This window comes from Ascaphus truei, chromosome 1, assembly GCF_040206685.1.
Source record: "Ascaphus truei isolate aAscTru1 chromosome 1, aAscTru1.hap1, whole genome shotgun sequence".
Lineage (NCBI taxonomy): Eukaryota > Metazoa > Chordata > Amphibia > Anura > Ascaphidae > Ascaphus > Ascaphus truei.
The window spans coordinates 7340687-7367000 of record NC_134483.1 but is presented as its reverse complement, the minus strand read 5'-3'; the positions used below and the strand labels follow the sequence as shown (position 1 = coordinate 7367000).

Here is a 26314-nt window from a genome sequence, read left to right as displayed (position 1 = left end):
AATATATAGCTCTGCGTGTTATAATATATAGCTCTGCGTGTTATAATATATAGCTCTGCGTGTTATAATGTATAGCTCTGCGTATTATAATGTATTGCTCTGCTTGCTATAATGTATTGCTCTGTGTGCTATAATGTATAGCTCTGCGTGCTGTGTTATAATATATAGCCCTGCGTGTTATAATGTATAACTCTGCGTATTATAATGTATTGCTCTGCGTGTTATATATAGCTCTGCGTGTTATAATATATAGCTCTGCGTGTTATAGTATATAGCTCTGCGTGTTATAATATATAGCTCTGCGTGTTATAATTTATAGCCCTGCGTGTTATAATGTATAGCTCTGCGTGTTATAATGTATAGCTCTGCGTGTTATAATATATAGCTCTGCGTGTTATAATGTATTGCTCTGCGTGTTATAATGTATAGCTCTGCGTGTTATAGCGCTGCGTGTTATAATGTATTGCTCTGCGTGTTATAATATATAGCTCTGCGTGTTATAATATATAGCTCTGCGTGTTATAATGTATTGCTCTGCGTGTTATAATGTATAGCTCTGCGTGTTATAGCGCTGCGTGTTATAATGTATTGCTCTGCGTGTTATAATATATAGCTCTGCGTGTTATAATATATAGCTCTGCGTGTTATAATATATAGCTCTGCGTGTTATAATATATAGCTCTGCGTGTTATAATGTATTGCTCTGCGTGTTATAATATATAGCTCTGCGTGTTATAATATATAGCTCTGCGTGTTATAATATATAGCTCTGCGTGTTATAATGTATAGCTCTGCTTGTTATAATATATAGCTCTGCGTGTTATAATATATAGCTCTGCGTGTTATAATATATTGCTCTGCGTGTTATAATGTATAGCTCTGCCTGTTATAATATATAGCTCTGCGTGTTATAATATATTGCTCTGCGTGTTATAATATATAGCTCTGCGTGTTATAATATATAGCTCTGCGTGTTATAATATATAGATCTGCGTGTTATAATATATAGCTCTGCGTGTTATAATATATTGCTCTGCGTGTTATAATATAAAGCTCTGCGTGTTATAATATATAGCTCTGCGTGTTATAATATATTGCTCTGCGTGTTATAATATAGCTCTGCGTGTTATAATATATAGCTCTGCGTGTTATAATATATTGCTCTGCGTGTTATAATATATTGCTCGGCGTGTTATAATATATTGCTCTGCGTGTTATAATATATTGCTCTGCGTGTTATAATATATTGCTCTGCGTGTTATAATATATAGCTCTGCGTGTTATAATATATTGCTCTGCGTGTTATAATATATTGCTCAGCGTGTTATAATATATAGCCCTGCGTGTTATAATATATATAGCTTTGCGTGTTATATATAGCTCTGCGTGTTATAATATATAGCTCTGCGTGTTATAATATATAGCTCTGCGTGTTATAATATATAGCTCTGCGTGTTATAATATATAGCTCTGCGTGTTATAATATATAGCTCTGCGTGTTATAATATATAGCTCTGCGTGTTATAATGTATAGCTCTGCGTATTATAATGTATTGCTCTGTTTGCTATAATGTATTGCTCTGTGTGCTATAATGTATAGCTCTGCGTGTTATAGCGCTGCGTGTTATAATGTATTGCTCTGCGTGTTATATATAGCTCTGCGTGTTATAATATATAGCTCTGCGTGTTATAATATATTGCTCTGCGTGTTATAATATATAGCTCTGCGTGTTATAATATATTGCTCTGCGTGTTATAATATATTGCTCAGCATGTTATAATATATAGCCCTGCGTGTTATAATATATATAGCTTTGCGTGTTGTATATAGCTCTGCGTGTTATAATATATAGCTCTGCGTGTTATAATATATAGCTCTGCGTGTTATAATATATAGCTCTGCGTGTTATAATATATAGCTCTGCGTGTTATAATATATAGCTCTGCGTGTTATAATATATAGCTCTGCGTGTTATAATGTATAGCTCTGCGTATTATAATGTATTGCTCTGTTTGCTATAATGTATTGCTCTGCGTCTTATAATGTATAGCTCTGCGTGTTATAGCGCTGAGTGTTATAATGTATTGCTCTGCGTGTTATATATAGCTCTGCGTGTTATAATATACAGCTCTGCGTGTTATAATATATAGCTCTGCGTGTTATAATTTATTGCTCTGCGTGTTATAATGTATAGCTCTGCGTGTTATAATATATAGCTCTGCGTGTTATAATATATAGCTCTGCGTGTTATAATGTATAGCTCTGCTTGTTATAATGTATAGCACTGCGTGTTATAATATATAGCTCTGCGTGTTATAATATATTGCTCTGCGTGTTATAATGTATAGCTCTGCGTGTTATAATGTATAGCTCTGCCTGTTATAATATATAGCTCTGCGTGTTATAATATATTGCTCTGCGTGTTATAATATATAGCTCTGCGTGTTATATATAGCTCTGCGTGTTATAGCTCTGCGTGTTATAATATATAGCTCTGCGTGTTATAATATATAGCTCTGCGTGTTATAATATATAGCTCTGCGTCTTATAATATATAGCTCTGCGTGTTATAATATATTGCTCTGCGTGTTATAATATAAAGCTCTGCGTGTTATAATATAAAGCTCTGCGTGTTATCATATATAGCTCTGCGTGTTATCATATATTGCTCTGCGTGTTATAATATATAGCTCTGCGTGTTATATATAGCTCTGCGTGTTATAGCTCTGCGTGTTATAGCTCTGCGTGTTATAATATATAGCTCTGCGTGTTATAATATATAGCTCTGCGTGTTATAATATATAGCTCTGCGTGTTATAATATATAGCTCTGCGTGTTATAATATATTGCTCTGCGTGTTATAATATAAAGCTCTGCGTGTTATAATATATAGCTCTGCGTGTTATAATATATTGCTCTGCGTGTTATAATATATAGCTCTGCGTGTTATAATATATAGCTCTGCGTGTTATAATATATTGCTCTGCGTGTTAAAATATATTGCTCTGCGTGTTATAATATATTGCTCTGCGTGTTATATATTGCTCTGCCTGTTATAATATATAGCTCTGCGTGTTATAATATATTGCTCTGCGTGTTATAATATATTGCTCTGCGTGTTATAATATATAGCCCTGCGTGTTATAATATATAGCTTTGCGTGTTATATATAGCTCTGCGTGTTATAATATATAGCTCTGCGTGTTATAATATATAGCTCTGCGTGTTATAATATATAGCTCTGCGTGTTATAATATATAGCTCTGCGTGTTATAATATATAGCTCTGCGTGTTATAATATATAGCTCTGCGTGTTATAATATATAGCTCTGCGTGTTATAATGTATAGCTCTGCGTATTATAATGTATTGCTCTGCTTGCTATAATGTATTGCTCTGTGTGCTATAATGTATAGCTCTGCGTGCTGTGTTATAATATATAGCCCTGCGTGTTATAATGTATAACTCTGCGTATTATAATGTATTGCTCTGCGTGTTATATATAGCTCTGCGTGTTATATATAGCTCTGCGTGTTATAGTATATAGCTCTGCGTGTTATAATATATAGCTCTGCGTGTTATAATTTATAGCCCTGCGTGTTATAATGTATAGCTCTGCGTGTTATAATATATAGCTCTGCGTGTTATAATGTATTGCTCTGCGTCTTATAATGTATAGCTCTGCGTGTTATAGCGCTGCGTGTTATAATGTATTGCTCTGCGTGTTATATATAGCTCTGCGTGTTATAATATATAGCTCTGCGTGTTATAATGTATAGCTCTGCGTGTTATAGCGCTGCGTGTTTTAATGTATTGCTCTGCGTGTTATAATATATAGCTCTGCGTGTTATAATATATAGCTCTGCGTGTTATAATATATAGCTCTGCGTGTTATAATGTATTGCTCTGCGTGTTATAATGTATTGCTCTGCGTGTTATAATGTATAGCTCTGCGTGTTATAATGTATAGCTCTGCGTGCTATAATATATAGCTCTGCGTGTTATAATGTATAGCTCTGCTTGTTATAATGTATAGCACTGCGTGTTATAATATATAGCTCTGCGTGTTATAATATATTGCTCTGCGTGTTATAATGTATAGCTCTGCCTGTTATAATATATAGCTCTGCGTGTTATAATATATTGCTCTGCGTGTTATAATATATAGCTCTGCGTGTTATATATAGCTCTGCGTGTTATAGCTCTGCGTGTTATAATATATAGCTCTGCGTGTTATAATATATAGCTCTGCGTGTTATAATATATAGCTCTGCGTCTTATAATATATAGCTCTGCGTGTTATAATATATTGCTCTGCGTGTTATAATATAAAGCTCTGCGTGTTATAATATAAAGCTCTGCGTGTTATCATATATAGCTCTGCGTGTTATAATATATTGCTCTGCGTGTTATAATATATAGCTCTGCGTGTTATAATATATAGCTCTGCGTTTTATAATGTATAGCTCTGCGTGTTATAATGTATAGCTCTGCGTGTTATAATGTATAGCTCTGCGTGTTATAATGTATAGCTCTGCGTGTTATAATATATAGCTCTGCGTGTTATAGCGCTGCGTGTTATAATATATAGCTCTGCGTGTTATAATATATAGCTCTGCGTGTTATAATATATTGCTCTGCGTGTTGTAATGTATAGCTCTGCTTGTTATAATGTATAGCTCTGCGTGTTATAATATATAGCTCTGCGTGTTATAATATATAGCTCTGCGTGTTATAATATATAGTTCTGCGTGTTATAATATATAGCTCTGCGTGTTATAATGTATTGCTCTGCGTGTTATAATGTATTGCTCTGCGTGTTATAATGTATAGCTCTGCGTGTTATAATGTATAGCTCTGCGTGTTATAATATATAGCTCTGCGTGTTATAATATATAGCTCTGCGTGTTATAATATATAGCTCTGCGTGTTATAATGTATTGCTCTGCGTGTTATAATGTATTGCTCTGCGTGTTATAATGTATAGCTCTGCGTGTTATAATGTATAGCTCTGCGTGCTATAATATATAGCTCTGCGTGTTATAATGTATAGCTCTGCTTGTTATAATGTATAGCACTGCGTGTTATAATATATAGCTCTGCGTGTTATAATATATTGCTCTGCGTGTTATAATGTATAGCTCTGCCTGTTATAATATATAGCTCTGCGTGTTATAATATATTGCTCTGCGTGTTATAATATATAGCTCTGCGTGTTATATATAGCTCTGCGTGTTATAGCTCTGCGTGTTATAATATATAGCTCTGCGTGTTATAATATATAGCTCTGCGTGTTATAATATATAGCTCTGCGTCTTATAATATATAGCTCTGCGTGTTATAATATATTGCTCTGCGTGTTATAATATAAAGCTCTGCGTGTTATAATATAAAGCTCTGCGTGTTATCATATATAGCTCTGCGTGTTATAATATATTGCTCTGCGTGTTATAATATATAGCTCTGCGTGTTATAATATATAGCTCTGCGTTTTATAATGTATAGCTCTGCGTGTTATAATGTATAGCTCTGCGTGTTATAATGTATAGCTCTGCGTGTTATAATGTATAGCTCTGCGTGTTATAATATATAGCTCTGCGTGTTATAGCGCTGCGTGTTATAATATATAGCTCTGCGTGTTATAATATATAGCTCTGCGTGTTATAATATATTGCTCTGCGTGTTGTAATGTATAGCTCTGCTTGTTATAATGTATAGCTCTGCGTGTTATAATATATAGCTCTGCGTGTTATAATATATAGCTCTGCGTGTTATAATATATAGTTCTGCGTGTTATAATATATAGCTCTGCGTGTTATAATGTATTGCTCTGCGTGTTATAATGTATTGCTCTGCGTGTTATCATGTATTGCTCTGCGTGTTATCATGTATAGCTCTGCGTGTTATAATATATAGCTCTGCGTGTTATAATATATAGCTCTGCGTGTTATAATATATAGCTCTGCGTGTTATAATATATAGCTCTGCGTGTTATAATATATTGCTCTGAGTGTTATAATGTATAGCTCTGCCTGTTATAATATATTGCTCTGCGTGTTATATATAGCTCTGCGTGTTATAATATATAGCTCTGCGTGTTATAATATATAGCTCTGCGTGTTATAATATATAGCTCTGCGTGTTATAATATATAGCTCTGCGTGTTATAATATATAGCTCTGCGTGTTATAATATATAGCTCTGCGTGTTATAATATATAGCTCTGCGTGTTATAATATATAGTTCTGCGTGTTATAATATATAGCTCTGCGTGTTATAATATATTGCTCTGCGTGTTATAATATAAAGCTCTGCGTGTTATAATATATAGCTCTGCGTGTTATAATATATTGCTCTGCGTGTTATAATGTATAGCTCTGCCTGTTATAATATATTGCTCTGCGTGTTATATATAGCTCTGCGTGTTATAGCTCTGCGTGTTATAATATATATCTCTGCGTGTTATAATATATAGCTCTGCGTGTTATAATATATAGCTCTGCGTGTTATATATAGCTCTGCGTGTTATAGCTCTGCGTGTTATAATATATAGCTTTGCGTGTTATAATATATAGCTCTGCGTGTTATAATATATAGCTCTGCGTGTTATAATATATAGCTCTGCGTGTTATAATATATAGCTCTGCGTGTTATAATATATTGCTCTGCGAGTTATAATGTATAGCTCTGCTTGTTATAATGTATAGCACTGCGTGTTATAATATATAGCTCTGCGTGTTATAATATATTGCTCTGCGTGTTATAATGTATAGCTCTGCCTGTTATAATGTATAGCTCTGCGTGTGATAATATATTGCTCTGCGTGTTATAATATATAGCTCTGCGTGTTATATATAGCTCTGCGTGTTATAGCTCTGCGTGTTATAATATATAGCTCTGCGTGTTATAATATATAGCTCTGCGTGTTATAATATATAGCTCTGCGTCTTATAATATATAGCTCTGCGTGTTATAATATATTGCTCTGCGTGTTATAATATAAAGCTCTGCGTGTTATAATATAAAGCTCTGCGTGTTATCATATATAGCTCTGCGTGTTATAATATATTGCTCTGCGTGTTATAATATATAGCCCTGCGTGTTATAATATATAGCTCTGCGTGTTATATATAGCTCTGCGTGTTATAGCTCTGCGTGTTATAGCTCTGCGTGTTATAATATATAGCTCTGCGTGTTATAATATATAGCTCTGCGTGTTATAATATATAGCTCTGCGTGTTATAATATATTGCTCTGCGTGTTATAATATAAAGCTCTGCGTGTTATAATATATAGCTCTGCGTGTTATAATATATTGCTCTGAGTGTTATAATATATAGCTCTGCGTGTTATAATATATAGCTCTGCGTGTTATAATATATTGCTCTGCGTGTTAAAATATATTGCTCTGCGTGTTATAATATATTGCTCTGCGTGTTATAATATATTGCTCTGCGTGTTATATATTGCTCTGCCTGTTATAATATATAGCTCTGCGTGTTATAATATATTGCTCTGCGTGTTATAATATATTGCTCTGCGTGTTATAATATATAGCCCTGCGTGTTATAATATATAGCTTTGCGTGTTATATATAGCTCTGCGTGTTATAATATATAGCTCTGCGTGTTATAATATATAGCTCTGCGTGTTATAATATATAGCTCTGCGTGTTATAATATATAGGTCTGCGTGTTATAATATATAGCTCTGCGTGTTATAATATATAGCTCTGCGTGTTATAATGTATAGCTCTGCGTATTATAATGTATTGTTCTGCTTGCTATAATGTATTGCTCTGTGTGCTATAATGTATAGCTCTGCGTGCTGTGTTATAATATATAGCCCTGCGTGTTATAATGTATAACTCTGCGTATTATAATGTATTGCTCTGCGTGTTATATATAGCTCTGAGTGTTATAATATATAGCTCTGCGTGTTATAGTATATAGCTCTGCGTGTTATAATATATAGCTCTGCGTGTTATAATTTATAGCCCTGCGTGTTATAATGTATTGCTCTGCGTGTTATAATGTATAGCTCTGCGTGTTATAATATATAGCTCTGCGTGTTATAATGTATTGCTCTGCGTGTTATAATGTATAGCTCTGCGTGTTATAGCGCTGCGTGTTATAATGTATTGCTCTGCGTGTTATAATATATAGCTCTGCGTGTTATAATATATAGCTCTGCGTGTTATAATGTATTGCTCTGCGTGTTATAATGTATAGCTCTGCGTGTTATAGCGCTGCGTGTTATAATGTATTGCTCTGCGTGTTATAATATATAGCTCTGCGTGTTATAATATATAGCTCTGCGTGTTATAATATATAGCTCTGCGTGTTATAATATATAGCTCTGCGTGTTATAATGTATTGCTCTGCGTGTTATAATATATAGCTCTGCGTGTTATAATATATAGCTCTGCGTGTTATAATATATAGCTCTGCGTGTTATAATGTATAGCTCTGCTTGTTATAATATATAGCTCTGCGTGTTATAATATATAGCTCTGCGTGTTATAATATATTGCTCTGCGTGTTATAATGTATAGCTCTGCCTGTTATAATATATAGCTCTGCGTGTTATAATATATTGCTCTGCGTGTTATAATATATAGCTCTGCGTGTTATATATAGCTCTGCGTGTTATAGCTCTGCGTGTTATAATATATAGCTCTGCGTGTTATAATATATAGATCTGCGTGTTATAATATATAGCTCTGCGTGTTATAATATATTGCTCTGCGTGTTATAATATAAAGCTCTGCGTGTTATAATATATAGCTCTGCGTGTTATAATATATTGCTCTGCGTGTTATAATATAGCTCTGCGTGTTATAATATATAGCTCTGCGTGTTATAATATATTGCTCTGCGTGTTATAATATATTGCTCTGCGTGTTATAATATATTGCTCTGCGTGTTATAATATATTGCTCTGCGTGTTATAATATATTGCTCTGCGTGTTATAATATATAGCTCTGCGTGTTATAATATATTGCTCTGCGTGTTATAATATATTGCTCAGCGTGTTATAATATATAGCCCTGCGTGTTATAATATATATAGCTTTGCGTGTTATATATAGCTCTGCGTGTTATAATATATAGCTCTGCGTGTTATAATATATAGCTCTGCGTGTTATAATATATAGCTCTGCGTGTTATAATATATAGCTCTGCGTGTTATAATATATAGCTCTGCGTGTTATAATGTATAGCTCTGCGTATTATAATGTATTGCTCTGTGTGCTATAATGTATAGCTCTGCGTGCTGTGTTATAATATATAGCCCTGCGTGTTATAATGTATAACTCTGCGTATTATAATGTATTGCTCTGCGTGTTATATATAGCTCTGCGTGTTATAATATATAGCTCTGCGTGTTATAGTATATAGCTCTGCGTGTTATAATATATAGCTCTGCGTGTTATAATTTATAGCCCTGCGTGTTATAATGTATAGCTCTGCGTGTTATAATGTATAGCTCTGCGTGTTATAATATATAGCTCTGCGTGTTATAATGTATTGCTCTGCGTCTTATAATGTATAGCTCTGCGTGTTATAGCGCTGCGTGTTATAATGTATTGCTCTGCGTGTTATATATAGCTCTGCGTGTTATAATATACAGCTCTGCGTGTTATAATATATAGCTCTGCGTGTTATAATATATAGCTCTGCGTGTTATAATTTATTGCTCTGCGTGTTATAATGTATAGCTCTGCGTTTTATAATATATAGCTCTGCGTGTTATAATATATAGCTCTGCGTGTTATAATGTATAGCTCTGCTTGTTATAATGTATAGCACTGCGTGTTATAATATATAGCTCTGCGTGTTATAATATATTGCTCTGCGTGTTATAATGTATAGCTCTGCCTGTTATAATATATAGCTCTGCGTGTTATAATATATTGCTCTGCGTGTTATAATATATAGCTCTGCGTGTTATATATAGCTCTGCGTGTTTTAGTTCTGCGTGTTATAATATATAGCTCTGCGTGTTATAATATATAGCTCTGCGTGTTATAATATATAGCTCTGCGTCTTATAATATATAGCTCTGCGTGTTATAATATATTGCTCTGCGTGTTATAATAAAAAGCTCTGCGTGTTATCATATAAAGCTCTGCGTGTTATCATATATAGCTCTGCGTGTTATCATATATTGCTCTGCGTGTTATAATATATAGCTCTGCGTGTTATATATAGCTCTGCGTGTTATAGCTCTGCGTGTTATAGCTCTGCGTGTTATAATATATAGCTCTGCGTGTTATAATATATAGCTCTGCGTGTTATAATGTATTGCTCTGCGTCTTATAATGTATAGCTCTGCGTGTTATAGCGCTGCGTGTTATAATGTATTGCTCTGCGTGTTATATATAGCTCTGCGTGTTATAATATACAGCTCTGCGTGTTATAATATATAGCTCTGCGTGTTATAATATATAGCTCTGCGTGTTATAATTTATTGCTCTGCGTGTTATAATGTATAGCTCTGCGTTTTATAATATATAGCTCTGCGTGTTATAATATATAGCTCTGCGTGTTATAATGTATAGCTCTGCTTGTTATAATGTATAGCACTGCGTGTTATAATATATAGCTCTGCGTGTTATAATATATTGCTCTGCGTGTTATAATGTATAGCTCTGCCTGTTATAATATATAGCTCTGCGTGTTATAATATATTGCTCTGCGTGTTATAATATATAGCTCTGCGTGTTATATATAGCTCTGCGTGTTTTAGTTCTGCGTGTTATAATATATAGCTCTGCGTGTTATAATATATAGCTCTGCGTGTTATAATATATAGCTCTGCGTCTTATAATATATAGCTCTGCGTGTTATAATATATTGCTCTGCGTGTTATAATAAAAAGCTCTGCGTGTTATCATATAAAGCTCTGCGTGTTATCATATATAGCTCTGCGTGTTATCATATATTGCTCTGCGTGTTATAATATATAGCTCTGCGTGTTATATATAGCTCTGCGTGTTATAGCTCTGCGTGTTATAGCTCTGCGTGTTATAATATATAGCTCTGCGTGTTATAATATATAGCTCTGCGTGTTATAATATATAGCTCTGTGTGTTATAATATATAGCTCTGCGTGTTATAATATATTGCTCTGCGTGTTATAATATAAAGCTCTGCGTGTTATAATATATAGCTCTGCGTGTTATAATATATTGCTCTGCGTGTTATAACATATAGCTCTGCGTGTTATAACGTATAGCTCTGCGTGTTATAATGTATAGCTCTGCGTGTTATAATGTATAGCTCTGCGTGTTATAATGTATAGCTCTGCGTGTTATAATGTATAGCTCTGCGTGTTATAATATATAGCTCTGCGTGTTATAATGTATTGCTCTGCGTGTTATAATATATAGCTCTGCGTTTTATAATATATAGCTCTGCGTGTTATAATGTATTGCTCTGCGTGTTATAATGTATTGCTCTGCGTGTTATAATGTATAGCTCTGCGTGTTATAATGTATAGCACTGCGTGTTATAATATATAGCTCTGCGTGTTATAATATATTGCTCTGCGTGTTATAATATATTGCTCTGCGTGTTATAATATATAGCCCTGCGTGTTATAATATATAGCTCTGCGTGTTATATATAGCTCTGCGTGTTATAATATATAGCTCTGCGTGTTATAATATATAGCTCTGCGTGTTATAATATATAGCTCTGCGTGTTATAATAAATAGCTCTGCGTGTTATAATATATAGCTCTGCGTGTTATCATTTATAGCCCTGCGTGTTATAATGTATAGCTCTGCGTGTTATAATGTATAGCTCTGCGTGTTATAATGTATTGCTCTGCGTGCTATAATGTATAGCTCTGCGTGTTATAATGTATAGCTCTGCGTATTATAATGTATTGCTCTGCGTGCTATAATGTATAGCTCTGCATGCTGTGTTATAATATATAGCTCTGCGTGTTATATATAGCTCTGCGCGTTATAATATATAGCCCTGCGTGTTATAGTATATAGCTCTGCGTGTTATAATATATAGCTCTGCGTGTTATAATTTATAGCCGTGCGTGTTATAATGTATAGCTCTGCGTGTTATAATATATAGCTCTGCGTATTATAATGTATTGCTCTTCGTGCTATAAAGTATAGCTCTGCGTGCTATAATATATAGCTCTGCGTGCTATAATATATAGCTCTGCGTGTTATAATGTATTGCTCTGCGTGCTATAATGTATAGCTGTGCGTGCTATAATATATAGCTCTGCGTTCTATAATATATAGCTCTGCGTGCTATAATATATTGCTCTGCGTGTTATAATATATTGCTCTGCGTATTATAATATATAACCCTGCGTGTTATAATATATTGCTCTGCGTGTTATAGTATATAGCCCTGCGTGTTATAATATATAGCCCTGCGTGTTATATAGCTCTGCGTGTTATAAAATATAGCTCAGCGTGTTATAATATTTAGCTCTTCGTGTTATAATGTATAGCTTTGCGTGTTATAATATATAGCTCTGCGTGTTATAAAGTATAGCTCTGCGTGTTATAAAGTATAGCTCTGCGTGTTATAATGTATAGCTCTGCGTGTTATAATGTATAGCTCTGCGTGTTATAAAGTATAGCTCTGCGTGTTATAATGTATAGCTCTGCGTGTTATAATGTATAGCTCTGCGTGTTATAATGTATAGCTCTGCGTGTTATAATGTATAGCTCTGCGTGTTATAATGTATAGCTCTGCGTGTTATAATGTATAGCTCTGCGTGTTACAATGTATTGCTCTGCGTGTTACAATGTATTGCTCTGCGTGTTGTTTTTGATTAGCATGTTCTTGTATAGCGCTGCAATTTTGCAGGCACAGGTCCCTGCCCCGTGGAGCTTACAATCTATGTTTTTGGTGCCTGAGGCACAGGGAGATAAAGTTACTTGCCCAAGGTAACAAGGAGCCGACATGGGGAATTGAACCAAGGTCCCCTGCTTCACACTCAGTGCCAGTCAGTGTCTTTACTCACTGAACCAGGCCCTTATTGGTGGGTTGGAAGGTACTGCCTACGTGCCCAGGCCCTGATTGGTGGGTAGGAAGGTGCTGTCTACATGCACAGGCCCTGATTGGGGGGTAGGAAGGTGCTGTCTACATGCACAGGCCCTGATTGGGGGGTAGGAAGGTGCTGTCTACATGCACAGGCCCTGATTGGTGGGTAGGAAGGTGCTGTCTACATGCACAGGCCCTGATTGGTGGGTAGGAAGGTGCTGTCTACATGCACAGGCCCTGATTGGTGGGTATGGAAAATAGCTGAAGCGCTCAAATGCAGGTATATCTCAAAATGATAATAAGCCAGACCACTGTACCAGGGTACTAACAATTGATATAGTACCTATTGTGTCATATAATGGGTACTATCCTCCTGAAGACAGGTGGTGTGTGGTGCAACCCACTCACCATCAGTCTCATTGGCAGGTTCCCCTGAAAAATATGCAAATACTCACATCCTGGTAGGGCAGGCAGGCAGGCTGTGCAGCTACTCAATGCAATACAGGGAAAAGGGAGACCAAAAAGCGCACCAGCACAAACGGAGCAGGAAGAAACCAGGACAAAAAAATGATTAAAAGGGCACTTTAATGTGGCAAAAGACCCATCCAATGCATTTCGAACGTCGCAGCGTTCTTTTTCAAGGAAGGTACTGCCTACGTGCCCAGGCCCTGATTGGTGGGTAGGAAGGTGCTGACTACATGCACAGGCCCTGATTGGTGGGTAGGAAGGTGCTGTCTACATGCACAGGCCCTGATTGGGGGGTAGGAAGGTGCTGTCTACATGCACAGGCCCTGATTGGTGGGTAGGAATGTGCTGTCTACATGAACAGGCCCTGATTGGTGGGTAGGAAGGTGCTGTCTACGTGCACAGGCCCTGATTGGTGGGTAGGAAGGTACTGCCTACGTGCCCAGGCCCTGATTGGTGGGTTGGAAGGTACTGCCTACGTGCCCAGGCCCTGATTGGTGGGTAGGAAGGCGCTGCCTACGTGCCCAGGCCCTGATTGGTGGGTAGGAAGGCGCTGCCTACATGCCCGGCCCTGATTGGTGGGTAGGAAGGAGCTGCCTACATGCCCGGCCCTGATTGGTGGGTAGGAAGGAGCTGCCTACATGCCCGGCCCTGATTGGTGGGTAGGAAGGAGCTGCCTACATGCCCGGCCCTGATTGGTGGGTAGGAAGGAGCTGCCTACATGCCCGGCCCTGATTGGTGGGTAGGAAGGAGCTGCCTACATGCCCGGCCCTGATTGGTGGGTAGGAAGGAGCTGCCTACATGCCCGGCCCTGATTGGTGGGTAGGAAGGAGCTGCCTACATGCCCGGCCCTGATTGGTGGGTAGGAAGGCGCTGCCTACATGCCCAGGCCCTGATTGGTGGGTAGGAAGGCGCTGCCTACATGCCCAGGCCCTGATTGGTGGGTAGGAAGGCGCTGCCTACATGCCCAGGCCCTGATTGGTGGGTAGGAAGGCGCTGCCTACATGCCCAGGCCCTGATTGGTGGGTAGGAAGGCGCTGCCTACATGCCCAGGCCCTGATTGGTGGGTAGGAAGGCGCTGCCTACATGCCCAGGCCCTGATTGGTGGGTAGGAAGGCGCTGCCTACATGCCCAGGCCCTGATTGGTGGGTAGGAAGGCGCTGCCTACATGCCCAGGCCCTGATTGGTGGGTAGGAATGAGCTGCCTACATGCCCAGGCCCTGATTGGTGGGTAGGAAGGCGCTGCCTACATGCCCAGGCCCTGATTGGTGGGTAGGAAGGCGCTGCCTACATGCCCAGGCCCTGATTGGTGGGTAGGATGGTGCTGCCTACATGCCCAGGCCCTGATTGGTGGGTAGGAAGGCGCTGCCTACATGCCCAGGCCCTGATTGGTGGGTAGGAAGGCGCTGCCTACATGCCCAGGCCCTGATTGGTGGGTAGGATGGTGCTGCCTACATGCCCAGGCCCTGATTGGTGGGTAGAACTGCAACATAAGCATACAGGGAAAGGGCACAGACCAAGTTGCAACAATTCTCCTGCAAACCTATTAACCCGATTCCTGAGGTGCTGGAACCAGGCAAAGACATAAATATATATACATAACATATACTGCAATACCCATGTATTACTGACAGGTAGGGGGAATGGCAGGCTGAACCTTTATTAACAGCAGCCATATTTTACCCCTCCCGTCACATACTGTATACTCACCGTCGGAAGACAACGAGACCTCTGCAGCGAGGTGAACACGCGGCCGTAGTTTGGCGGCTCCCGGCTGCTACACTGTCTCCGTGTGCGTGATCTTCGTGTCGTGCTTGACTGTGACGACCCTTACGCCGTCATTATACCAAAAACGACGGACCGCGCGGCGCTGTGTGGCGCAATAGAAAATGGCTTGAACGCATTAAAAGTTTACTTACCGAGCGTGACGCGCGCACAGACAGAAACTGCGGGGCGGCAGGCCAGAGAACAGACCTGCGATTTTGTTTTCAGAAGGCGACGGCCACGTCATGCGAGCGGTTCAGCCAATGAGGGCGAACCGCTCACGGCCACGCCTCCGCCACCCTGTCTCCTCCGGTTGCCTCCTGCCCGCAGTGTACATGTCTCATGACGTCATGAGAACGCGCGCGCCAAAGCCGGAGCTGGTATAATCGAAGCCTTAAACATCAGGTGTCTTTGTGTCCTCACGCCTGGACTACTGCAACCCAGGCTACCTGGGTCTTCCGGATAAAGGGCTGTGCCGCCGGCAGCTGGAGGCGCTGAGGCAGCTTCTCTCTGCGATCAGTCCCTGTTACAATCGCATTCACTTCTTCAGGAAATTACGTCTGCCACTTGGAAGTGACCCATTGTGTTGCATCCACAGAAACACCCCGCTCGTTCTCTTGGCGGCCCGAAGTCCAGGGACTGCTGCAGCAGATTAGTGATTTATCTGGGTAAAGACCTTGTGCAGTAAGTGATTGGAAGTATTCTGATTTGCTCTGTAGTTCTTGAGGTCGTATGTGTCTCCTTGTGGATAAGGATAATTCTGGCATTACTCCATTGTTCTGGCATTTTCCTGTTCTGCGTGTGTGTGTGTGTGTGTGTGTGTGTGTGTGTGTGTGTGTGTGTGTGTGTGTGTGTGTGTGTGTGTGTGTGTGTGTGTGTGTGTGTGTGTGTGTGTATAAATATGTTTAAGTAGGCTTCGAATTGATACAGGGTGTATATTATAACATTACTCTTTACTTTAGGAGTTCTGGCTCTATTTTTAGGGGTATGAAGAAGCCCCCGTACAGAGGTAATGATTAGTAGGAATCGGGCCGTACAGAGGTAATGATTAGTAGGAATCGGGCCGTACAGGGGTAATGATTAGTAGGAATCGGGCCGTACAGGGGTAATGATTAGTAGGAATCGGGCCGTACAGGGGTAATGATTAGTAGGAATCGGGCCGTACAGGGGTAATGATTAGTAGGAATCGGGCCGTACAGGGGTAATGATTAGTAGGAATCGGGCCGTACAGAGGTAATGATTAGTAGGAATCGGGCCGTACAGGGGTAATGATTAGTAGCAATCGGGTCGTACAGAGGTAATGATTAGTAGGAATCGGGCCGTACAGAGGTAATGATTAGTAGGAATCGGGCCGTACAGGGGTAATGATTAGTAGGAATCGGGTCGTACAGAGGTAATGATTAGTAGGAATCGGGCCGTACAGAGGTAATGATTAGTAGGAATCGGGCCGTACAGAGGTAATGATTAGTAGGAATCGGGCCGTACAGGGGTAATGATTAGTAGGAATCGGGCCGTACATAGGTAATGATTAGTAGGAATCGGGCCGTACAGGGGTAATGATTAGTAGGAGTCGGGCCGTACAGGGGTAATGATTAGTAGGAATCGGGCCGTACAGGGGTAATGATTAGTAGGAATCGGGCCGTACAGAGGTAATGATTAGTAGGAATCGGGCCGTACAGAGGTAATGATTAGTAGGAATCGGGCCGTACAGCGGTAATGATTAGTAGGAATCGGGCCGTACAGCGGTAATGATTAGTAGGAATCGGGCCGTACAGGGGTAATGATTAGTAGGAATCGGGCCGTACAGAGGTAATGATTAGTAGGAGTCGGGCCGTACAGGGGTAATGATTAGTAGGAATCGGGCCGTACAGAGGTAATGATTAGTAGGAGTCGGGCCGTACAGGGGTAATGATTAGTAGGAATCGGGCCGTACAGAGGTAATGATTAGTAGGAATCGGGCCGTACAGGGGTAATGATTAGTAGGAATCGGGCCGTACAGGGGTAATGATTAGTAGGAATCGGGTTGTACAGGGGTAATGATTAGTAGGAGTCGGGCCGTACAGAGGTAATGATTAGTAGGAATCGGGCCGTACAGAGGTAATGATTAGTAGGAATCGGGCCGTACAGCGGTAATGATTAGTAGGAATCGGGTCGTACAGGGGTAATGATTAGTAGGAATCGGGTCGTACAGGGGTAATGATTAGTAGGAATCGGGCCGTACAGGGGTAATGATTAGTAGGAATCGGGCCGTACAGGGGTAATGATTAGTAGGAATCGGGCTGTACAGCGGTAATGATTAGTAGGAATCGGGTCGTACAGAGGTAATGATTAGTAGGAATCGGGCCGTACAGGGGTAATGATTAGTAGGAATCGGGCCGTACAGGGGTAATGATTAGTAGGAATCGGGCAGTACAGGGGTAATGATTAGTAGGAATCGGGCCGTACAGGGGTAATGATTAGTAGGAATCGGGCCGTACAGGGGTAATGATTAGTAGGAATCGGGCCGTACAGGGGTAATGATTAGTAGGAATCGGGCCGTACAGGGGTAATGATTAGTAGGAATCGGGTCGTACAGCGGTAATGATTAGTAGGAATCGGGCCGTACAGAGGTAATGATTAGTAGGAGTCGGGCCGTACAGCGGTAATGATTAGTAGGAATCGGGTCGTACAGCGGTAATGATTAGTAGGAATCGGGCCGTACAGGGGTAAGGATTAGTAGGAATCGGGTCGTACAGCGGTAATGATTAGTAGGAATCGGGCCGTACAGAGGTAATGATTAGTAGGAATCGGGCCATACAGCGGTAATGATTAGTAGGAATCGGGCCGTACAGAGGTAATGATTAGTAGGAATCGGGCCGTACAGCGGTAATGATTAGTAGGAATCGGGCCGTACAGCGGTAATGATTAGTAGGAATCGGGCCGTACAGAGGTAATGATTAGTAGGAATCGGGCCGTACAGAGGTAATGATTAGTAGGAATCGGGCCGTACAGGGGTAATGATTAGTAGGAATCGGGCCGTACAGAGGTAATGATTAGTAGGAATCGGGCCGTACAGGGGTAATGATTAGTAGGAATCGGGCAGTACAGGGGTAATGATTAGTAGGAATCGGGCCGTACAGCGGTAATGATTAGTAGGAATCGGGCCGTACAGGGGTAATGATTAGTAGGAATCGGGCCGTACAGGGGTAATGATTAGTAGGAATCGGGCCGTACAGGGGTAATGATTAGTAGGAATCGGGCCGTACAGGGGTAATGATTAGTAGGAATCGGGCCGTACAGAGGTAATGATTAGTAGGAATCGGGTCGTACAGGGGTAATGATTAGTAGGAATCGGGCCGTACAGAGGTAATGATTAGTAGGAATCGGGCCGTACAGGGGTAATGATTAGTAGGAATCGGGCCGTACAGGGGTAATGATTAGTAGGAATCGGGTCGTACAGGGGTAATGATTAGTAGGAATCGGGCCGTACAGAGGTAATGATTAGTAGGAATCGGGTCGTACAGGGGTAATGATTAGTAGGAATCGGGCCGTACAGGGGTAATGATTAGTAGGAATCGGGCCGTACAGGGGTAATGATTAGTAGGAATCGGGCCGTACAGGGGTAATGATTAGTAGGAATCGGGCCGTACAGAGGTAATGATTAGTAGGAATCGGGCCGTACAGGGGTAATGAGTAGTAGGAATCGGGCCGTACAGCGGTAATGATTAGTAGGAATCGGGCCGTACAGGGGTAATGATTAGTAGGAATCGGGCCGTACAGGGGTAATGATTAGTAGGAATCGGGCCGTACAGGGGTAATGATTAGTAGGAATCGGGCCGTACAGGGGTAATGATTAGTAGGAATCGGGCCGTACAGGGGTAATGATTAGTAGGAATCGGGCCGTACAGGGGTAATGATTAGTAGGAATCGGGCCGTACAGAGGTAATGATTAGTAGGAATCGGGCCGTACAGGGGTAATGATTAGTAGGAATCGGGTCGTACAGAGGTAATGATTAGTAGGAATCGGGCCGTACAGAGGTAATGATTAGTAGGAATCGGGCCGTACAGAGGTAATGATTAGTAGGAATCGGGCCGTACAGGGGTAATGATTAGTAGGAATCGGGCCGTACAGCGGTAATGATTAGTAGGAATCGGGCCGTACAGCGGTAATGATTAGTAGGAATCGGGCCGTACAGGGGTAATGATTAGTAGGAATCGGGCCGTACAGAGGTAATGATTAGTAGGAATCGGGCCGTACAGGGGTAATGATTAGTGGGAATCGGGCCGTACAGGGGTAATGATTAGTAGGAATCGGGCCGTACAGGGGTAATGATTAGTAGGAATCGGGCCGTACAGGGGTAATGATTAGTAGGAATCGGGCCGTACAGGGGTAATGATTAGTATGAATCGGGTCGTACAGAGGTAATGATTAGTAGGAATCGGGCCGTACAGGGGTAATGATTAGTAGGAATCGGGCCGTACAGCGGTAATGATTAGTAGGAATCGGGTCGTACAGGGGTAATGATTAGTAGGAATCGGGCCGTACAGGGGTAAGGATTAGTAGGAATCGGGCCGTACAGGGGTAATGATTAGTAGGAATCGGGCCGTACAGCGGTAATGATTAGTAGGAATCGGGCCGTACAGGGGTAATGATTAGTAGGAATCGGGCCGTACAGGGGTAATGATTAGTAGGAATCGGGCCGTACAGGGGTAATGATTAGTAGGAATCGGGCCGTACAGAGGTAATGATTAGTAGGAATCGGGCCGTACAGCGGTAATGATTAGTAGGAATCGGGCCGTACAGGGGTAATGATTAGTAGGAATCGGGCCGTACAGGGGTAATTATTAGTAGGAATCGGGCCGTACAGGGGTAATGATTAGTAGGAATCGGGTCGTACAGCGGTAATGATTAGTAGGAATCGGGCCGTACAGAGGTAATGATTAGTAGGAGTCGGGCCGTACAGCGGTAATGATTAGTAGGAATCGGGTCGTACAGCGGTAATGATTAGTAGGAATCGGGCCGTACAGGGGTAAGGATTAGTAGGAATCGGGTCGTACAGCGGTAATGATTAGTAGGAATCGGGCCGTACAGAGGTAATGATTAGTAGGAATCGGGCCGTACAGCGGTAATGATTAGTAGGAATCGGGCCGTACAGAGGTAATGATTAGTAGGAATCGGGCCGTACAGCGGTAATGATTAGTAGGAATCGGGCCGTACAGAGGTAATGATTAGTAGGAATCGGGCCGTACAGAGGTAATGATTAGTAGGAATCGGGCCGTACAGGGGTAATGATTAGTAGGAATCGGGCCGTACAGAGGTAATGATTAGTAGGAATCGGGCCGTACAGGGGTAATGATTAGTAGGAATCGGGCCGTACAGCGGTAATGATTAGTAGGAATCGGGCCGTACAGCGGTAATGATTAGTAGGAATCGGGCCGTACAGGGGTAATGATTAGTAGGAATCGGGCCGTACAGGGGTAATGATTAGTAGGAATCGGGCCGTACAGAGGTAATGATTAGTAGGAATCGGGTCGTACAGGGGTAATGATTAGTAGGAATCGGGCCGTACAGAGGTAATGATTAGTAGGAATCGGGCCGTACAGGGGTAATGATTAGTAGGAATCGGGCCGTACAGGGGTAATGATTAGTAGGAATCGGGTCGTACAGGGGTAATGATTAGTAGGAATCGGGCCGTACAGAGGTAATGATTAGTAGGAATCGGGTCGTACAGGGGTAATGATTAGTAGGAATCGGGCCGTACAGGGGTAATGATTAGTAGGAATCGGGCCGTACAGGGGTAATGATTAGTAGGAATCGGGCCGTACAGGGGTAATGATTAGTAGGAATCGGGCCGTACAGAGGTAATGATTAGTAGGAATCGGGCCGTACAGGGGTAATGAGTAGTAGGAATCGGGCCGTACAGCGGTAATGATTAGTAGGAATCGGGCCGTACAGGGGTAATGAGTAGTAGGAATCGGGCCGTACAGCGGTAATGATTAGTAGGAATCGGGCCGTACAGAGGTAATGATTAGTAGGAATCGGGTCGTACAGGGGTAATGATTAGTAGGAATCGGGCCGTACAGGGTTAATGATTAGTAGGAATCGGGTCGTACAGGGGTAATGATTAGTAGGAATCGGGCCGTACAGGGGTAATGATTAGTAGGAGTCGGGCCGTACAGGGGTAATGATTAGTAGGAATCGGGCCGTACAGGGGTAATGATTAGTAGGAATCGGGCCGTACAGAGGTAATGATTAGTAGGAATCGGGTCGTACAGGGGTAATGATTAGTAGGAATCGGGCCGTACAGGGGTAATGATTAGTAGGAATCGGGCCGTACAGGGGTAATGATTAGTAGGAATCGGGCCGTACAGGGGTAATGATTAGTAGGAATCGGGCCGTACAGAGGTAATGATTAGTAGGAATCGGGTCGTACAGGGGTAATGATTAGTAGGAATCGGGCCGTACAGGGGTAATGATTAGTAGGAATCGGGCCGTACAGGGGTAATGATTAGTAGGAATCGGGCCGTACAGGGGTAATGATTAGTAGGAATCGGGCCGTACAGGGGTAATGATTAGTAGGAATCGGGCCGTACAGAGGTAATGATTAGTATGAGTCGGGCCGTACAGGGGTAATGATTAGTAGGAATCGGGCCGTACAGGGGTAATGATTAGTAGGAGTCGGGCCGTACAGAGGTAATGATTAGTAGGAATCGGGCCGTACAGAGGTAATGATTAGTAGGAACCGGGCCGTACAGAGGTAATGATTAGTAGGAAACGGGCCGTACAGGGGTAATGATTAGTAGGAATCGGGCCGTACAGAGGTAATGATTAGTAGGAATCGGGTCGTACAGAGGTAATGATTAGTAGGAATCGGGCCGTACAGAGGTAATGATTAGTAGGAATCGGGCCGTACAGGGGTAATGATTAGTAGGAATCGGGCCGTACAGAGGTAATGATTAGTAGGAATCGGGCCGTACAGGGGTAATGATTAGTAGGAATCGGGCCGTACAGAGGTAATGATTAGTAGGAATCGGGCCGTACAGAGGTAATGATTAGTAGGAATCGGGCCGTACAGGGGTAATGATTAGTAGGAATCGGGCCGTACAGAGGTAATGATTAGTAGGAATCGGGCCGTACAGGGGTAATGATTAGTAGGAATCGGGCCGTACAGAGGTAATGATTAGTAGGAATCGGGCCGTACAGAGGTAATGATTAGTAGGAATCGGGCCGTACAGGGGTAATGATTAGTAGGAATCGGGCCGTACAGCGGTAATGATTAGTAGGAATCGGGCCGTACAGCGGTAATGATTAGTAGGAATCGGGCCGTACAGAGGTAATGATTAGTAGGAATCGGGCCGTACAGGGGTAATGATTAGTAGGAATCGGGCCGTACAGAGGTAATGATTAGTAGGAATCGGGCCGTACAGAGGTAATGATTAGTAGGAATCGGGCCGTACAGGGGTAATGATTAGTAGGAGTCGGGCCGTACAGAGGTAATGATTAGTAGGAATCGGGCCGTACAGAGGTAATGATTAGTAGGAATCGGGCCGTACAGAGGTAATGATTAGTAGGAATCGGGCCGTACAGGGGTAATGATTAGTAGGAATCGGGTCGTACAGGGGTAATGATTAGTAGGAATCGGGTCGTACAGAGGTAATGATTAGTAGGAATCGGGCCGTACAGAGGTAATGATTAGTAGGAATCGGGCCGTACAGCGGTAATGATTAGTAGGAATCGGGCCGTACAGGGGTAATGATTAGTAGGAATCGGGCCGTACAGCGGTAATGATTAGTAGGAATCGGGCCGTACAGAGGTAATGATTAGTAGGAATCGGGCCGTACAGGGGTAATGATTAGTAGGAATCGGGTCGTACAGGGGTAATGATTAGTAGGAATCGGGCCGTACAGAGGTAAGGATTAGTAGGAATCGGGCCGTACAGGGGTAATGATTAGTAGGAATCGGGTCGTACAGGGGTAATGATTAGTAGGAATCGGGCCGTACAGGGGTAATGATTAGTAGGAATCGGGCCGTACAGGGGTAATTATTAGTAGGAATCGGGCCGTACAGGGGTAATGATTAGTAGGAATCGGGCCGTACAGAGGTAATGATTAGTAGGAATCGGGCCGTACAGGGGTAATGATTAGTAGGAATCGGGCCGTACAGAGGTAATGCTTTGTAGGAATCGGGCAGTACAGGGGTAATGATTAGTAGGAATCGGGCCGTACAGGGGTAATGATTAGTAGGAATCGGGCCGTACAGGGGTAATGATTAGTAGGAATCGGGCCGTACAGGGTAATGATTAGTAGGAATCGGGTCGTACAGGGGTAATGATTAGTAGGAATCGGGCCGTACAGGGGTAATGATTAGTAGGAATCGGGCCGTACAGGGGTAATGATTAGTAGGAATCGGGCCGTACAGCGGTAATGATTAGTAGGAATCGGGCCGTACAGCGTAATGATTAGTAGGAATCGGGCCGTACAGGGGTAATGATTAGTAGGAATCGGGCCGTACAGGGGTAATGATTAGTAGGAATCGGGCCGTACAGGGGTAATGATTAGTAGGAATCGGGCCGTACAGCGGTAATGATTAGTAGGAGTCGGGCCGTACAGAGGTAATGATTAGTACAAATCGGGCAGTACAGGGGTAATGATTAGTAGGAATCGGGCCGTACAGGGGTAATGATTAGTGGGAATCGGGCCGTACAGGGGTAATGATTAGTAGGAATCGGGCCGTACAGCGGTAATGATTAGTAGGAATCGGGCCGTACAGGGGTAATGATTAGTAGGAATCGGGCCGTACAGAGATAATGATTAGTAGGAATCGGGCCGTACAGAGGTAATGATTAGTAGGAATCGGGTCGTACAGAGGTAATGATTAGTAGGAATCGGGCCGTACAGGGGTAATGATTAGTAGGAATCGGGCCGTACAGGGGTAATGATTAGTAGGAATCGGGCCGTTCAGGGGTAATGATTAGTAGGAATAGGGCCGTACAGAGGTAATGATTAGTAGGAATCGGGCCGTACATGGGGTAATGATTAGTAGGAGTCGGGCCGTACAGGGGTAATGATTAGTAGGAGTCGGGCCGTACAGGGGTAATGATTAGTAGGAATCGGGCCGTACAGGGGTAATGATTAGTAGGAATCGGGTCGTACAGGGGTAATGATTAGTAGGAATCGGGTCGTACAGAGGTAATGATTAGTAGGAGTCGGGCCGTACAGGGGTAATGATTAGTAGGAATCGGGCCGTACATGGGGTAATGATTAGTAGGAATCGGGCCGTACAGGGGTAATGATTAGTAGGAATCGGGCCGTACAGGGGTAATGATTAGTAGGAATCGGGCCGTACAGAGGTAATGATTAGTAGGAATCGGGCCGTACAGGGGTAATGATTAGTAGGAATCGGGCCGTACAGGGGTAATGATTAGTAGGAATCGGGCCGTACATGGGGTAATGATTAGTAGGAGTCGGGCCGTACAGGGGTAATGATTAGTAGGAATCGGGCCGTACATGGGGTAATGATTAGTAGGAGTCGGGCCGTACAGGGGTAATGATTAGTAGGAATCGGGCCGTACAGGGGTAATGATTAGTAGGAATCGGGCCGTACAGAGGTAATGATTAGTAGGAATCGGGCCGTACAGGGGTAATGATTAGTAGGAATCGGGCCGTACAGCGGTAATGATTAGTAGGAATCGGGCCGTACAGGGGTAATGATTAGTAGGAATCGGGTCGTACAGAGGTAATGATTAGTATTAATCGGACCGTACAGTGGTAATGAGTAGTAGGGTTGCAGTACTGACAGAGAGGGGGATACATGCTTTATTTTTACCACATTTCTTTATTTGAAGCGGGCGTATTTAATGTAGTTTAGAGAGATAAATAGTTTGTTTTTTCTTGGCTTGGGCTTCTGGCTCCAGGTTCCCTAGAAAAACACAAACATAAGTAATTAACCCTTAGTAAGAAGGATTCCCTGCCCTGAGGAACTTCCAATCCGTGTCCAGTGTATATATATATATATATATATATATATATATATATATATATATATATATATATATATATATAATACCAACACAGAAAAAGAATCCCCAAAAATAGCACTCTAGCATACATGAAATGTATCAAAAAAAGTATTCATCACATACAAACATGAATTAATAAAAAGGAACAGTGGTGCCCACAAAGCTGTGATAATACTGAACACTGCTGAGATAAGTGGATTAAAGCTGAAATAGGCTGTAAATACAAATGCCACAAATCTGAAAGGAGAGACAGCAGCTGAACCTGAAAAGTGGAGACACTCAGTAAATGCTGGTACACAGTGCTACACTAAACTAGCAGTAACTGCACCCATCAATGTAGGCGTGTAGAGGCAAAAATGAGGCCCCCTATGTGAGGTAAATGTGTGAGAGTCACAGCGTAAATGACAGCATAATGACACAGGGTTAAGATGCAGGTTGATGATGCACACACAGAGAGGCATAAAGAGTGGCCGATAACAACTGGCAAAGCCAAAAAGGGTACAGAAATTACTTAGCACCAGTCCAGCAAGGTAGTAGCAGACATCCACCAAAGTGTACATAAATATATATACCGGTATATATAATCCCCTAACGGGAGGATCATCCACATAAAGTCATAATACATATACAAATAATTCACTGTGCGGTTGTGTATCAGGGTCTCTCTGGAGAGTCCCCTGGACTCCGGGCTGAAAGGGGCCCGTGTGTGAGCGCCGGCACAGTGTTGGAGCTCTGAAAGTGTATGTTACTGTAGCAGGGTTGCCTCATGGCAGAGAAGTCAGGATCCCCTTTGCGCGGAGTCAGGATCCCCTCTGCGCGGAGTCAGGATCCCCTCTGCGCGGAGTCAGGATCCCCTTTGCGCCGAGTCAGGATCCCCTCTGCGCGGAGTCAGGATCCCCTTTGCGCTGAGTCAGGATCCCCTTTGCGCGGAGTCAGGATCCCCTTTGCGCGGAGTCAGGATCCCCTTTGCGCGGAGTCAGGATCCCCTCTGCGCGGAGTCAGGATCTCCTTTGCGTGGAGTCAGGATCCCCTTTGCGCGGAGTCAGGATCCCCTCTGCG

The 26314-nt window shown here is 42.1% G+C and overlaps 1 protein-coding gene across 3 annotated transcripts in view; it reads left to right on the top strand.

Moving 5' to 3' along the window:
• Window positions 1-26314, top strand: part of LOC142472298 (phospholipid-transporting ATPase ID-like) — a 293093-nt gene that overhangs the window by 36411 nt on the left and 230368 nt on the right. The window contains exon 1 of one of the 3 annotated variants that reach the window (XM_075579500.1): window positions 15924-15941. The exons of the other annotated variants lie outside the window; for them this stretch is intronic. The gene's annotated coding sequence lies outside the window, so the exon portion shown is untranslated. Of the gene's footprint in view, window positions 1-15923; window positions 15942-26314 lie in introns of those variants that run through there. 3 annotated transcript variants of the gene reach the window in all.